We start from the raw sequence: 17,580 nt of genomic DNA on the forward strand, positions 1-17,580 counted from the left end.
AGCCAACCCTCCCACTGCCAGGATACAGTGCTCAGTCAGACTAGCATGTCCGATCTCCACTCTAGCCTGAAGAGTCAAGACTCCTGTACAGAAAAGCCTGATCAGGAGCTTCTGAGGTTTCAGGGGGAAAGTCTGAAGATGAGAAATCTATCTAGCCAACTCAGGGGCCCCATTCCCTTTCTGGACTGGAGAGGGAAGTCCCCTTAAACTAAAGGATCTGGACATTTCTCCCTCACCCCTAGAAACTGAAGTGGGTCCTCGGCTCTCTCAAGAAAGAAGCAGAACTCCTATACAGCTCTCCTTCCTCCCAGCATGAACCCCCAGATTCTCAAGATACTCAAGAGATAAGTCTATCTTCACAGGGCAGGAATTAGTATTGTTAATGAACACATGGAGTGAAAAATATTGAACCCCTTTTCCTTTGCGTCTTTCCCTCTGGGGAGTTCTGGACCTTTTCTCCTATACAGAGGCTCCTGCAGTACTGGTATCCAAGGGCTTGTCTTTTCTACCATATTACATCGGCACAGCTGTATCGATGCACTAAGAAGCACTGTGCTTATGGGAGAGCACTCGCCAGTCAGCTTAATTACTCCACCTCAAGGAGAGGCAGAAGATGTGTTGGTGGGAGAACATCTCCTGCTGACATAACATGTAGACACTTCAAGTCAATCTAACTTACATCACTCAGGGAAATGACTTTTTTTTTCATACCCCCGAGTGATGGAAGTTAAATAGATTTAACTGCTAGTGTAGACAAGCCCACAGTTACTGCCCTTTCCTAAGTCTTCACCCCTGTGCAAGCCTGCCTCAGCTTGCAGGTGCAGTCTAATGGGGATTGTGCTTGTCTGGCTTTCAGCCCAAAGACCCCTTACTCTGTTTGGGAAAGAGTCTCTGATTCTGAAAGATGAGGTAGGTCTCCATCTTGCCACTCTCCTGCTCCAAAGGCTGGCTCCACATTAAAGCCTTAGGAGCACTTCAGGAAGACTGTGACCAAAACAGGTACATGAAGATTCCACTCCTCATGAAGCTGCATCCTCAAGGGATTACAGCGAGGTAAGTGAGAAATTCCTTCATATGTTCAAAATGATTCTAACCTACTGAGTAAAGCCCCAAGTGATATTAGGTCTAGAACAGGAGTGGGCAAACTATGGCCCATGGCATGGCCCCGCTCTGGCACTCCAGCCCAGGAGCAAGGTCGGGGGCCACTACACAGCTCTTGACAGCAGCAGCATAGCCTCCCTCCAGCTCCTATGCACTCCAGTGGTCCCACTCCAATGGCCCTCTGGCACGCCAAAGGGACCTGCAAGGATGCTGCCTGCGGATGGAGCAGTGCGCAGCAAAACCACCTAGCCATGCCTCCACATAGGAACCAGAGAAGGGATGGGCCGCTGCTTTTGGGAGCCGCTTGAGGTAAGCACCACTCAGAACCTGCACCCCTGAGCCTCTCCCCATGCCACAACCCTCTGCCTCAGCCTGATTCCCCTCCAAACCCCTCAATTCCAGCAGCCTCCTGCACCCCAAACCCCCCAGCCCCACCCCAGAGCCTGCACTCTAACCCCAATTTTGCAAACATTCATGGCCTGCCATACAATTTCTATTCCTAGATGTGGCTCTTGGGCCAAAAAGTTTGCCCACCCCTACTCTTTTATGTACTTGCTTGCTAGCCAGCTGTAGGGTGGGGGAGGCACTTCTGGGGACCTCTAGCAAGCTACTGCCACAGTCAAGGAGTGTACCAGTACCCCTTCTCTGTGTGGTCCTGAGGCCCGGCTGAATAATGTATTAACTCCCTTGTGTAAACAGCCAGAGGAAGTAGTACACCTCTATCCCCCCATAACACAACCCGATATAACACGGGTTCCCGTATAGTATGGTAGCAGCAGGGCTCTGGCGTTGCTTTAAAGGGTCCAGGGCTCCGGCTGCTGCAGGGAGCCTTAGGCCCTTTAAATCCCGCTGCTACCCTGGGGCTACGGCAGCGTGGCTCACTGGCAATTTAAAGAGCCCAGGCTCTCCGCAGCAGCTGGAGCCCGGAGCTCTTTAAATCACCGCTGGAGCCCTGCCACCCCTACACTGATATAACACAGATTTTTGGCTCCCCACGACTGCATTATAGCAGAGTAGAGGTGTACTATGCACACATCTCCCACAAAATCCCACAGGACTTTTCTAGGACAGGATGTTAGTCAGTGGCTTGCAAGGAAGTCGCCACACGTTCCCTTTAAAGCATTATTAGGTTTTTTTCCCCATCAGTGCCTCCTTTTGAGGGTGTCATAAGATCCAAATGAGGACATCTGATTAAACCAAATGTTAAACTAAAATGTTCATATAAAAACAAATTTAATCCTAGTGCAGCAGTAACTCCCAGTGAAAGATGGTCCCCTTCAGAAGATGACTTCTTTCCAAAAGACCCAGTGAAGCTTGATCTATGCTCCGATGCTGCAGCAGCATAGCTGCTGCATACACACCCATATTTAGCAAGGACAGCCTACTTTGTGGCAAAGGAGTGGTTCCTTATTCTTGGTTGGAGGCGGATGGCTTGTTCTGTCTTGGTCACACCCTTGATGTGATTTGTGACAAACAATAGGTTCTAACTTGGCTAAAAAGAAACAATGGTACACTCAAGAATGTTTATCCTAAATGGATGTGTAATGCAGCCATACTTACAAGTGAGGAGCTGTTGGTGTGAAATACTTGAAAGCCTCAATCCCCACTGCCAAAGCCAACATAACAATTCAGAGTTATCCAGGAAGGGACTGTCCCTCTGGCAGGGAAAAATCTGGAACAGAGGACTCCAAGGAAATCTTGATGATTTTTTTGTCAAACCAACAGGATTCTTAGTACAAGAAAGACAAAAAGCATTTTGGTATAAGAGCTTGCGATTCCTGTACACGACGCTTCCTTCTCTGTACCCATCTCAAGTGGCTGGGAGTAGTCACAGCAGGACACGTTGCCCATGCTAATCAGTACCCAGTCAAAAGAAACATAAACCCTTACAGCGCTCTCAAGTTATGTTCTATCTACCCGTTCTTCAAAATCAAAGAGAGCTTTTGATTTCAATTGCTCACCAAGAAGTCAAAACAGACATAACTGTGATTATAAATCTTTACCATTGGGTAAAATTAAAGCTCCAAAATGTCACTGCATCACTCATTTCTTTGAGTTATCCCCAGTAGCCAGTTATCTCAGGACAAGGAGTGCTGGTGCCATGCATCAGCTTTCATCCCCATGTGAGGTTTTTAAAATGCACCTGCAGGAATTCCTTGAGTTCATGGAGCTATACACATGATGCAATGAAAAATTACAGGTCATTCTCAGATCACATCTGAATGCCCTTTTGTGGGCAGGTAAATACAAAAACATGCTGAAATGGGAAAGGTAAATACAAACAAGCCATTACATGCATCTGACGAAGTGGATATTCACACACAAAAACTTATGCTCCAATTCATCTGTTAGTCTTTAAGGTGCCACAGCACTCATTGTTGCTTTTTTACAGATCCAGACTAACACAGCTACCCCTCTGTTACTAAACAACCCAACTTTCACTCTTGCATGCTTCCTATGGAAGCAAACATACTTGGGCAACAAATTTTGAAAATCTCATCGTACACATCTTTTTAGTTCAGTGGTTCTCAAACTTTTGTACTGGTGACCCCTTTCACATAGCAAGCCTCTGAGTGCGACCTCCCCCCCTTATAAATTAAAAACACTTTTTAAATATTTCACACCATTATAAATACTAGAGGCAAAGCGGGGTTTGGGGTGGAGGCTAACAGCTCGTGACCTTCCCATGTAATAACCTTGTGACCCCCTGACAGCTCCCGACACTCAGTTTGAGAACCCCTGTTTTAGTTCATTTTGACACGTCTATCAGAATGTTTCTTTTAAAAAAGCACCAACACACAAAACTCACAAACTTGTCATTAGAGGAGTGGAACACTGGTCCAATGAGTCCAGTATCTTCTCTATATCAATGACCAGTAGCAGCTGCATCAGTGGAAGGCACAACAAACTAGGTAGTAGGCAATTATGGCACTCAGAGGAAGTCTTCTTATCATTGAGCCATGACTGTCTTATATCCCTTCCAAAGTCAGGGAGTAACCAGAGGTCAAAGGTCCTTAGCAATGCAAATAATGTCCTGGGTAGAGAAGAATCTATCTTTCAAGACAATTCACGTAAAAGATACAGAAAAGAGAGAAAGGGAGAGTTGAAGTCCTAGTATTTCACTGCTCCAGAAGGTACTTTGAACTTGCTAGACAGCCAAGAATCCCACCTTGTACCTACAGGAATCTCCAGAGCTCTTCAAGCAGTAACTCCTTATTTCAGACCAGGAACACTTACAGCTAATAGCCTGGGTATCAGAAAAGAAGCATGGATTCTCCATTAGCTTCTGATGCAGTTTGGTCTCCAGCCAGAACTCAAGGCTGTTTTATTAATTGATCTGATCCAATTTATGTTTCCAGTGTGAAGGAAACCAGAAAGCTCCTTGGGGTAGGGACTACCCTTGTTGTTTGTGTAGAGCCCAGTACAATAGGCCCTGAACTTTACTTGCTATTGTGTTATAATAATAATCCCTAAGTTCTGCTGATCGCAGCTACACTAGAGTTTCTCCAGGAGGTTTAGTTGGAATCCTACAACTAAGCACCTTAGCAATGTGAGTATTAGCCATAATGGCATTTTCATAGAAATGTAGGGCTAGAAGAGACCTCAAGAAGTTGATCAAGTCCAGCCTCCTGTGCTGAGGTACAACCAAGTAAACCTAGACCATCCCTGACTGGTGTTTTCCAACCTGTTCTTAAAAACTTCCAATGATAGGGATTCCACAACCTCCAGAGAAGTCTATTCCAGAGTGTACCTATCCTTACAGTTAGTTTTTTTCTTGATAGCTACTCTAAATCTCTCACTGTAGGTTTAAGCTCATTACTACTTGTTCTATCTTCAGTGGACATGGAGAACAATTGATTAGTCCTCTTTGTAACAGCTGTTAACATATTTGAAAACTTATCAGGTTCCCATCTCAGTTTTCTTTTCTCAAGATTGAACATGCCTAGATTTTTTTTACCCTTTCTTCATGGGTCAGGTTTTCTAAATCTTTTATCACTTTTGTTACTCTACTCTGGACCCTCTCCAATTTGTCGATATCTCTTCTAAAGTGTGATACCCAGAACTGGACACTACTCGAGCTGAGGCCTCACCAGTGCTGAGTAGAGAGGGACAATTACCTCTCATGTCATACATAACAATCCTCCTTTAATACATCCCAGAATATTAGCCCTTTTTGCAGCTGCACTGCATTGACTCATTCAATTTGTGATCCACTATAATTCCAAGATCCAGTTCAGACTTATTCTCTAATTAAAGGTTCTTTTCAATTCCAGTCCTGTCCTCCAAAGTACTTGCAACCCATCCCAACTTGGTGTCATTTGCAAATTTTATAAGCATACTCCCCATTTCATTCCACTCTCCAAGACACTAATAAAAATATTGAATAGTACTGGGCCCAGGACTGACTTGTGTGGGACCCCACCAGATCCACCCTACCAATTTCATAGCAAAGCATTGATAACTACTCTGAGTTTGGTCTTTCAACCAGTTGTTCACCCACCTGATGACATCTAGATGAAATTACCGTAAATTTGCTTATGAGAATGTCATGTAGGATAGTGTCAAAAGCCTTAATAAAATCAAGACATATCACATCATCTGCTTTTCCCTAATCCTAAACCAGTAACCCAGTCAAAAAAAGGAAAAAGTTGGTTTGGCATGATTTGTTCTTGATAAATCCATGCTGGCTATTCCTTATAGTATTATTATCCTCCAGGTTCTTACAAATTGATTGATTGTTTATTCCAGTATCTTTCCTGTTTTTCCTTCTCAAATCCTCTGGTACTATATCCATCCTCCAGGAGTTCTCAAAGATAATTGCTAATAGTTCAAGATTTCTTCCGCTCGTTCCTTAAGTACCTAGAGGTAATTTCATAAGGTCCTGCTGACTTGGATACATCTAATTCATCTAAGTATTCTTTAACCTGTTCTTTCTCTATTTTAGCTCGCATTCCTTCCCCATTGTTAATATTAATTGTGTTGTATCTGGTCACCATTAACCTTTTTATTGAAGACTAGCAAAATAGGCATTAAACATCTCAGCCTTCTTGTCATCAGTTATTAGCTCGCATTCCCCACCAAGTAGAGTACCTATGCTTTCCTTCGTCTTTCTCTTGCTCATAAAGACCTTTCTCTTAATGCCTTTTATGTCCCTGGCTAGGTAACCGCATTACATGTCTTAGCTTTTCTGATTTTTGCCCCTATATGCTTGCACTATTCTTTTGTACTCTTGCTTAGCAATTTGTCTATGCTTCCACTTTTTGTAGGATTCCTTTTTGATTTTCAGGTCATTAAAGAGTTCCTGTTGGGCCCATATTGGCCTCTTACTATTCTTCCTCTTTTTCCTTTGCATCAGGATAATTTGCAGTTGTGCTTTTAATACTGTCTCCTTGAGAAACTGCCAGCTCTCCTGAACTTCTTTTTCCCTTAAAATTTCTTCCCAGGGGACCTTACTGACCAGTTATGAGTTTGTCAAAGTTTACTTTTTTGAAGTCCAGTGTTCTTATTCTGCTGCTTTTACTCCTTCCTTGTATAAATGACAGATTGTATTGTCCAGGAGGATGCTGGGCAGTGTTCCCTCTAATTTTTTCCATCCAGGTGCAGAATGAATTTTGTTATGTGCACCATATTGAGATAATGTGCGGATGTGCGCCACCAGTAGAAACCAAAAACCTAGATATAATCTATATTTTTGAATAGTTACCATAGGGATAATTACTCCAGCCAGGACAGGCTAGGCATTTTAGAACTCGCTACTCAAAGAATTAAATTTAAGCGTAAGAGAGAAATAAAAATTATGAAATGCATAGACCAGTCAAAAAACTAAAATAACACACTTTGAAAGAAGTAACAACAACCCAAGTATGTGTTAGGACGTGAGTCTGAAAGACAGTGTGTCTGTGAGACGCTCTCACCGGGTGAGACAGAGATGCACGTTGCCCCTTTAACTATCCTGCTCTTTTAAGTAGATCAGCAAGTTCAGAGATCAGCAACTGCCAGCCAGCTCCCTCCGTCCTGAGCCCTGTCATGTCCTCCCCCCACAACTCTGTGGAGAAGGGGTACAGAGTGCGGGGAGAGGGACACCCTGACATCAGCACTCCTCCTCCGTCCCTCTGCACAGCAAGCAGGAGGCTCCTGGGAGCAGCTCCAAGGCAGAGGGCAGGAGCAGCACATGACAGTGCAGGGAGGGACACCTGAACTGCCCGGCAACTGATAGCCTGCTGGGTGGCCACCCAGCCACGCAACTTACAGGGAACTTAGGTGCTGGGCAATACAAGACACACATTTCTGGGGCAAAGTCTGAGACGGAGTTTGCTGGTGTTGCCCTGTAGTGTAATTCATGGGTGGCTGGCTATAGCACTCATACAGTATAGCTGGGAGTGATTTACATGCTGGAGGCTGTGTGTGATGAGACCAGGAGTGGTAGCTCTCACAATGAAGCAGGGTAAAAGGCACCCCTGGCTGGAGAATTGCGGGGACACAGGTGTCCGTGCATCTAGCTTATACACTGGGTAAGGTCACAACCTTGATCTCTTCAGTCAATTAGAGTGGAGAGAAGAATGTATGTATTGTATTTACTTTTGTAAGTTTGGATATACTGCTGCATGTGACAATATCACTACAAGAGTACTATTGTGAAAGGCAGTGTAAGTTCATCACCACTGATGGCAGAAAATATTAGGCTCAGCCAGTAAAAATTATTCAGCCACAGAAAAAGAAAATACATTTGTTTACAGTTGATTGTTTTAGTCTGCAGCTCCAATATGCAGAAGAGTTGTTACTGTCTTTACATGTGTGCCACAGAACCAAATCCTGAGAGGTCCTGAGGATCAGCACCCTCATTTAAAATAAGTGGAAAAGAGAAGTAAGTGTCTGGTACCTCTTCAGATCTGGCCCACTGCAGGTGATAAGACTCTCTAGCCCTGTGTTAAATGTAATTGACCGGTTTTTATTGTGAGCGAGACACTTTCCATATACTATGCAAGTGCTGAATGCTGAGATACAGTACTGGTTTTGTTCATAAATTGAGCACATCAGATTGGATGGCAGGGTTTTACTGATTCATAAGTTTTAATAGCATGTTTTGACAAATGAAATGTACTAAACCAGCAACTGGAGATGGGCTCAGCAGGCAATAGCCAGCATGGTTTTTTTAGCTGTAAACAAAGAATGTTCTCAGTTTTCAGGTAATCATTGACTTGTATTCACTTCTGAAATGATACCAATCTATTTTAAAATGGAATACATTTCTACTGAATGCACAGGTATAGTGTAGGTATAGTGTAAGTAATCTGCCACCTATCCACTTTATTGAAGCCATTGAGTCACCAGGCATATGCAGTAATAATGTAACAGTATTTTGGACTTAGAGACTTTCATTTAAAGATCTCATGGCACCTTGTAAATATTCATTAATCTCCATGACACCTCTGTGAATTTTGTAAGACACATGGAAGGTCACATCAACCAATATTTAAAAGTAGCAAGCTCTTGACTGGCACATAGCTCCCTTTTAACTGCATATGCATCCACATTCCACATGGTGGCATGGCTGCAAGCTACAAACATCTTCCACTGGAATGTAGCATTGGCAAATTGGTAAATGTCCTCATTGTAAAGAGGGAAAACTGAGGCACAAAGAGGTTGTGTGATTTGTCCAGCGTGTCACAGCAAGTCGATGGCAGAGTCCAGAATAAAACCAAAGACCTGTGTCCTGTCCCTGATCTGTCTCCTCTCATTATTAGTGAGTGGAGGAAGGAGGCTTCCTGGAGGTGGGTTTTCAGGAGAAATGTGGGAAGTCTTGATGGACAGAAGGGGCAGCAGGAAAGAAGGTAGGAAGCCAAATGTACAAAAAGACAGAGCACTGTAGGATGAGAGGCTTCGGAGGAGCATAGGAAGTGAGTGGGAAAGTGTAAGGAAATGTCTTCATTCACTCTAAACTTCTTCCGATAAAGAATGTTTTCAGCTTGAGACTCTTGCTTTCTTTGTTATGGTCCAAGCAATTTCTGTCTTGTCTCTGAATCAGTCTGTAAATCTCTCAGACTTTCTGCATCACCACTATGTTTCAGGTCAGCAAGTGGTAGTTTAGTTGTCTGTTATCCTCAGGAGTTTTACTGGGTCTTACAGATCACTAACTTCTGGAAATAAATACTCACCTTTATCTTTTCATCTCAGATATTATGGTGGTGAGCATGGGGTAAGTTTTTTGTTTGTTTTATAGTAGCAACTAGTGGCTTCAACCAAGGTAGTGTTTGTTTGTCCTAGGCCCTGTGCAAACTGTCGGTCCCTGCCCAGAGAGCTTACAGTATTCCTAGAGAATAAACCAAGTTGGATATTTTGTGACACATAGTTGGGGGCACTCTGAATCTGAGCCAACTGCTAAAGGAAACAAATACTTCCAACAGTGGGTGTCACTGCAATTAGAAAAAGGAAAGAATATTTACCGCATATGATAAGACCGAGTTCAGTAGAAAACCATTTAATTTATAGGAAAATGAAAAAGCAGCTGTTGCTGTGTTACCTGCCACTTTATACTTAGTGCATAGTTTAGTGCTGCAGAGAATAAGGTTAGGCTAATCATGTGTGATAAAGAGATGTAGATTAATGGTTTTTAAAAATCCTTATTAAAATAACATTATGCAGGTCCTAAAATTTAACTTGGAAAATGTCCCCTTTGTACAAATCAGTTTCTAACTGAATGCTGAAGTAATTATTAAATTATTAACTAAATTAGTAATTTATTAAGCCAATAGGAGACATGAGTGGCCTAAGCCCCACCACTCAAAAGTATTTAAGAAGATCCCTATTTTTGCCTAGGATTCACAGCTGTGAACCCTGTTCTTCAGTTAGGTGCCTAAGCCCTTCCCCCACCTGTAGTCCAGTGGCTACAGTACTCACCCACAGTGTAGGGGACCCCCCCCACCTGATGTGGTGTAGCAATTTGAATCCCCATCTCTCAAGTAAGTGCCTTTACCAATGGGCTATGGGATATTCTGGGGTGGGGAATCTCTCTGTCTTTCTTAGTGAAGCTGTTCTATTGTATATAAAAGAGACATTGGAGGGGGGCCTTCAGTCTCTCAGGGTATGTCTACACAGCAAAGAAAAACCTGTGGCTTGCCCGTACCAGCCGACTCAGGCTCATGTGGCTGTTTCACTGGTGTTTAGACTTCTAGACTTGGGCTGGAACTCAAGCTCTGGGATTCTCCCACTCCGCAGGGGCCGAGAACCCGAGCCTAGAAGTCTACACACCAATGAAACAGCCCCGCAGCCTAAGCCGACTGTCACGGACCAGCCGGAGATTTTTCTTTTGCTGTGTAGACATACCCTTAGAGTCATTCACTGTCCTAATGACTAATTAATCATACACAATGGAATGGCTTCAACAGGAGAGAATGGCAGCCAAATTATCCTATAACCATGGTTAGGGCACTCTCCTGAGTGGTGAGAAATGTGGGTTCAAATCCCTGCTCCACATCTGACAGAAGGAGGGGCTTGAACTTTGGTATTACACATGCTGGGTGAGTGCTCTAACCACTGGGCTATTGAGCAAACAGGGGTGGAGGGATGGCCATTCCTCCAAGGGTGTTGTTTTACATGGAGCACAATCTGTTCAAGCAGCCTCTGAGCCAACCTACTGGATTGGGCCTCACAGGTAAAATAGGCAGGGGAATGAATGTTTAGTTTGAGGATCCATTTGGGGTTTAGGTGTGAGCTGGGAACCCAGGCATCAAGACTGAAGCAGCTGTGTGCGTGCCCAGTGGCAGATCTGTACGTGCCTGGGGATTTTATTGGCAGAAACTTAGGCACCTATAGGGTTAGACAGCAGCTGAGCAGGAATTCTGACGATCTAAATCCCTTTTGTGGATCTAGCTCTCAGAACCCAGAACAAGAGAGGGAGAGCGAAGTGGTCCGTGTGAATGCTGCTGAGCTTGCATGCAGAAAGTGCGCCTCTCTTTGGGTCATTTTCTTCAACAAGCAGTTACTATGGTAAGCTACCATTTTCTTCTAATGTTGGCTTTGCCACTACCTCACTGTGTGAATTAGAGCACTTAAGTAGGGCCCAGATCCTCAAAGGTAGTTAGATTGATTTCTCTGCCCATTTCCAATGCCTCCTTTTGTATAGTGGGGACAACAGAATGTATCTTCTCCACAGTGGCAATATGAGGATTAGTTAATGTTTGGAAAGGGTTTATATTATGCATTTTTGAGTGACACCTGCCTTTGTTGTAACTAGGTAGGAACATGTTCTGTGGATGTTTAGATTTCTTGCACACATGACTGAGAAATAAGTTCTCATCTGTTACATTTTCTTTATCTGATTTTTAAAACTGCAATCTGAGGACAAGGGATTACAGTTTTCATGAATAATCTCATCAGGTTGAGGAGCTGGGCACCCACAACCTCCATGGACTTTCAGTTGGAATCATGAGTGCTCAGCACCTGTCAGGAGCAGGCCAGGGGGATTAAAGCAATAATAAGTAAATGAAACAGAATGCATTTTGTAAACAATGTAGAAAATGGACAGATGCCTGAGAGATCTTAAAATATTTAACATTCTGCATAGAGAAAGCAGTATTTGTAGGGAAATTCTTCCTTGAAAATTGTTGCCTGACTAACACATGGTGTTCTCAATAGTAAAATAAAACAAAACAGATTTCCAAAATGTGCTTTCTGGTTGCTTTCCAGAAATATGTATTTATAGTTTCACCAGTTTAAATCATGTATAGGATTGGTTGGTTTTGTGAAGGTAAGTGCAATGAAAACTAAAGCAACAAAAACAGGACTATTTTGAATAACTATTAAATAAAATATTAATAAATCCTGAACTGTTATTAAAAACAAAACTAGAAAACCACTCTTATGCTTGCTCTTTTGATCGTCATTAACATTTCTGTTTTGTGTGTCTTTCTTGACCACAAGATGTCACTATAGTGTCTAAATATTAATAACTTGCTAAAGGGGGGGGAAAGAGGGATTATCAAGCTTTTAGGGCTCTGTGAAAAATTAAGAGTATTTATTTTCTGGTGGGCAGCCAGGCTGAAAATACTCTCTGAACTGAAAGCTTTTCATGAAACATCTGGACAGTTAAATTCTGCTCACTTCAAAGACATCCAGCACCATACTGACATACTAAATTTTTTTCTTCAGAGGAGAGTCACTTAGGCTAACAAACAAAAACATCTCAAAAGCCTCAGCAAAACATTTTAAAGCTAAAATTAATTATCTAAATGACTTTATTTAATAGTGTCAAAGTGACAGCTGACAGTTGATACTGTTAAACTATGATAGTCTCAGTAACACCAGTTTACCGATTGTCTACAGTGGCCAGTTCTCCTGTGCGTTTTATGGAACTCAAGAGTGTGACCTACAGTTTCTGTTCTGTGTTTGTAGTAGTACAATGTACATAATACATGTCTTTTCTCTTGTTTATTGCTCTGTAATTTTCTAGGCTTCTCTTAAATGCAGGGCCAGATTTTGAAATGGTGTAATTTTCACCAGCTGAGAATCTGATCCTGAAGATAAATATTTTGTTTATATTTGTTGAAATGTATCTAAAGACAAAACCCTCTGGCTAACAGCAGAAGTAAGAAAGATACTTCTCAGATGACTGGATCCTCCACTCTCTGATGCATGGGATTATATGGACACATACCTTGAAAAATTATCTCTAGTACTTGTGAATACATGAGCAATAGTTGGGTTTACAAAATACGTAGAGATGTGAAAATATTTAACTGACACAGGTTAACACTAACATTTTTCAGTACATCCTATTAGCTTGACTCAAGTGCACAGGTAATAAATATAATAGAATACATACTTTGTCTGCTAATTGTTCTTTGAAATGATAAAATTATACACTGCTTGTCACCTAACTATCCTATAAGTCTTTGCAATATGGACTTGCTTAGGGTGCATTTAACACACAATCAATGAACAATACACTATGGGAGACTGTTAGTTCACAGCTGTACAGTATATGTCATAAGGGGGCCTTCAACAGAGGACGTTACAGCAACTGGATAAACATTAAATGTCTCAGTGTGTATGACAGAGAAACGTGAAAAAATACATACTTCACAATGGGTTTCTAGGTAACAAACCTAAGTGTGGATACTGCATGTACATAAATGGAGAACCCTTCTGCAAAGTCCATCACTGTCTCCTTAACACAAGTACAAAGGCACAGTGGGACACCTCACATGGAATGGAAGTTTTGACACAGTGAAGACGCCAGGATTTGGCCCCTAGTGTTCCCCTTCAAAATAAAAATTATCAGCCTTTTTCCTTAACCCAGGCTGCACTCCTAACTAACAGGAACTGTAAATTTCGCAAGCTGCATGTTCAGTCTAGGAAGGAGAATCCTGCAGTCATAATTAACTGACAATACGCAATTTAGAGAGACGAGGTAGTAATATCTTTTATTGGACCAACTTCTGTGGGCGAAAGAGACAAGCTTTGAAGCTTACATAGAGCTCTTCAGGTCTGGGAAATGTACTTAGGGTGTCATAGCTAAATACAAGGTGGAACAGACAGAGTTAACACAAGTTGCATCTGTCTCTGTTTGGTGAAGGCGTTTTTAAGTATGTTAAGGTGCCTATCCAAGGTTTTCACCTCAGACCGTATTCTGTGGTATCTGAGTGCCTAGCTTTAAATAACAAGATTTCTTGGCGTTTGGGGGTAGTTACTGGATTTGTGAAGTACATGTGGTGATCTGTGGGTTTCTTGTATATAGTTATCTGTAGGGTTTCATTCTTGTATGTGGTGTCCAGGAAGTTGATGTTGGTATGAGAATGTTCCCCAGAAACTTTGATGCATGGGTGGTGCTGGTTGAAATTGTGGTGGAAATTTATGAGGGAGTTTTAGATTGTCTCTCCAGGATGAAAATATCATTGATGTATTTCAGGTGCATCATTGATTTCATGGTGCATTTCTCCAGATGGATGAGTTTAGTAATTTATTGGGGTGGATATAAGTGCTTGTCAATTTGAGGGAGATAGCGATTCAGTCATTATGAGGGAGGCTGGGGTGTAGGTAGGTGACATCCATGGTGGCAGGGATGGTGTTCGGAGGGAGATTGTTAATGTTGCACAGTTTTGGGAGGAAGTCAGTTGTGTTCTGGAAGAAACTGTCCTTTTGTGTACTGAGTGGGCTGAGGATGCTTTCTAGTAGTCCTGATATTCCTCCAGTAAGAGTGCTGTGGGTTTTCCTGGGTTCCCTTGTTTGTGTATCTTGGAAAGTGTGTAGAAGGTCCCTGGGGTGGTGGTGTCTCTGAGGTGGAGGTCTTGTGGGGGATGAGGTTATAGAGTTTCTCTTGGGGTTGTTTGAGAAAGATTTGATGCTTTCCTTAAATTCCTGGGTGACTTGTGGTGTGGGGTCTTTGAGTTCTTTATAGTGGATGATATTAGAGATTGTTAGTTGGCCTCACTGATATAGTCATCATGCTAGGGGACTATGATGGTGCCCCCTTTGTCTGCTAGTTTGATCATTACCAGATGGTTGGATTCCAGGGACTATATCGCTGACCTTTCAGAGATGGAGAGATTGTGGTGAATGTGATGCTTGTTAAGGATTTCACAGTTAATTTTTCTTCCAGAAGCAATCAATGCAATGATCAAGTATATGGTTTTGTCCATTGGGGAATGTCCAGTCCAATTATTTTTTGTTATGACTTTTGGTGGAGAGGCGGGGACCTGTAGTTGGACGGTGGGGGGGGGGCATGTCTTTGTTGGGAAAGAATTCTTTGAAGTGGAATTGTTGAAAGAATTTTTTTGTTCTCTACATGTTAGTATGATATCAGATTCTGTGGTGGGGCAAAAGTTTAGTCCTTTGGAGAGTACAAATAATGACGTTCTGGGTAAGGTTAGTCTTGATAAGTTGATGATGGGGTAGCACATTAATGCCAAGATGGGTCCAAACAAACCAGAACCCCAGATCTAAACAGCCCCACACTTTCAGGAAGTTAGGATCTGTGGCTCATACTGGATCAATAATGAGACAAACCAAAATTCCAGATCCCAGTGCCAATGAACTGTGGGAGAGTTCACACTCAGAGCTGACCTTTCCAGCTTGGGCCTATCTCTCTAAAAGACATTCCAATTAATCTTAAATGTGCCCATTTAATCAAGAAACACTGATGACACAGTTCCCTTGCTCCATGACTACATCTTTTCCCTCAAAATTCAGCTGTAGCATTGAACAATACACCCAGACAGGGACCAAACCACAGCCAAAACATTTACAAGGCAAAGCCTTCCACTACAGAAGCAATATTTCTAATGTGAGAGAGTAATGACATAACCCTACTACCCCTCTGTCCCTTTCAGTCACCCTTGCTATATGTGACACAAACTAGAACAGTCCCTTGCAGAGCAGACTGATCACATTAACAGTAAGACTAGAGAAAGAGAACAGAGACATTACTAATTTGACCACACTTCAGTGAGGCGAAAACACTTTTTTTTAAATATATCTATAGAACTAACTTCTCTCTGTAAATTGCCATCCCCAGTACAAAACACTTGAATAAATCCTGGCTTTGACACTAGAATTTTAGGATTAAAAACACATTAAAAAGATTAGTAAATTGCGATATGAAACTTTCTTCTCATGATGTGTCAGAGGCTGCATGAAACATTCTTTCTTAGGTAAGAACAATCTTGGCTTTAAGAGGAGAAGGTTGCTGGATAATACAAAAAAACCCCACTTTTAATGTGTTTTTCATCTTCAAAGCTCTCACAAACATTAACTACTTTAATAAACCCTCCAAACCTTTATATTGTCATTTGATCTGAAAGTAATTGAGACTTTCCTAAAATGTATAGTCCAGTTAGTTATTTTCATCAGAAATACACTTTCCTTTGCAAAGTAAAGATTTTACTTTGTGATCTGTCTGCCACCTGTGCAGCAGTACAGCACAAAATGTTACTTTTGTTTAGGTGCTATACAAATGGTAGTTTTTATTTGAATAGCATAATGGATTTTAAAAATATAGACTGGATATTTTGAAGCCTGGGGAACATTCTCATCAGATAAATATCTTTTAAACATTTAAGGCCAGATCCTGAGCTGCTGTAATTTGGTATGCCTCCATTCACCTCTATGAAAGCTAAGCTAACTTACACCAACTGAGGAACTGGCCCTTATGGTTTATGAGTGCAATCATACAATGAGTTCTACATGGGCACAGGGCTCTGTGTGTGGCAAGCTCATTGCAGGATCTTGGCCTTCCCTTTATTTGCAGAATAGTCCAGCTTTGATTATCACATTTGTAACATACATCATAGCTGAAACTTCAACAGAGCCAGATAATAAACTGTTCAGCATTACCTCCAGCAGAGAGCAAAATAAACACATTCCTGCAGCGTGATTTCCTCAGCTAGAATCAAATTTCACATTAGCTAAATCTCGGAAGTGGCCATGCATTCCATAAAAAAATGTCGTGGCAAGCAAAGCTTCTTCAGCAGTAACCAGAAAAAACAATCAACCCCCAAACTGAGCTTTCAGCATATTCAAACTAACTGTCAGTTCAACAACCAGTCCCCAGCCAGCAACTGTTATCCTTCAGCCATCCTTTGTGTTTCATTGGGGAGCACCCCCGCTGTCTGACTGTTTCACCTTGTCCTACAAATATTCTGCTACTTCAGATCTCTTGCAAAAGAGATGACATGTTGTTATATTTTGACCTCAGCTTGGCAGGAAATAAGGTTATTGCTGAGGAACAAAGAGCCAGGAATAAACATGCTGAAGTCCTTTGCTTCACAGAATCAGTTAGTTGTGGAAGACTGAATTAGCTAAGTCAAAAATCTTAGATTTTTGTACATTATTCTGATTCCTCCCTGAATTCAAGTTCTGTTAAAACTGTTTATTGCTTCTATTTTTGATGTTCTCACCAAAGGCTTTTAAACAGACCAGTGGAGGAATTAATTAGTGTTACCTCTCCTACACACATGGTGGACTGTGAACAAAGCTCACTGTAAATAGGTGCCCAAGCTTAGCTATTTCTGGGAAAGCAGCTTTATGCTGCACACAGCTGCTCTGGAGGCCCTGAGAACTACTGAAGCAAGCAGATATGAGTAAGGCTAAGTCTATACTGCGTACTTCTTGTAGTGGTGTGTAGGGTATGTGTAGCTACACACTGCAGTAAAAAGCAGGCTGAGTCCACACTACGGTGTGTAGCCTGCGTCAGTGAAAGGCTCTGGCAGTGGGGGAGGGGGGTGGAGAAAGGCTAAGGCTGTTCCCTGCTTCTGGAGTCTTTCACTGTGCTGGGAAAAGGTTCTCACAGCTTCTAGCAGCTTCTCACTACTGAAGCCTTTCCTTGCCTCAGGGAAAGACTCCAGCAGCAGGGAGCTGTTGGGCTCAGGCAGGCCCCTGTTGTGGAGACTCTCCCACAATGTGACAGGGAGACTCCAGCAAGGGGGAGTCAGAAGGAAAAGGCTCTAGCAATGGGACACTACACTGCTAAAATCAGCAGTGTGG

Source organism: Gopherus flavomarginatus, chromosome 6, assembly GCF_025201925.1.
Source record: "Gopherus flavomarginatus isolate rGopFla2 chromosome 6, rGopFla2.mat.asm, whole genome shotgun sequence".
NCBI classification, from domain to species: Eukaryota; Metazoa; Chordata; order Testudines; family Testudinidae; genus Gopherus; species Gopherus flavomarginatus.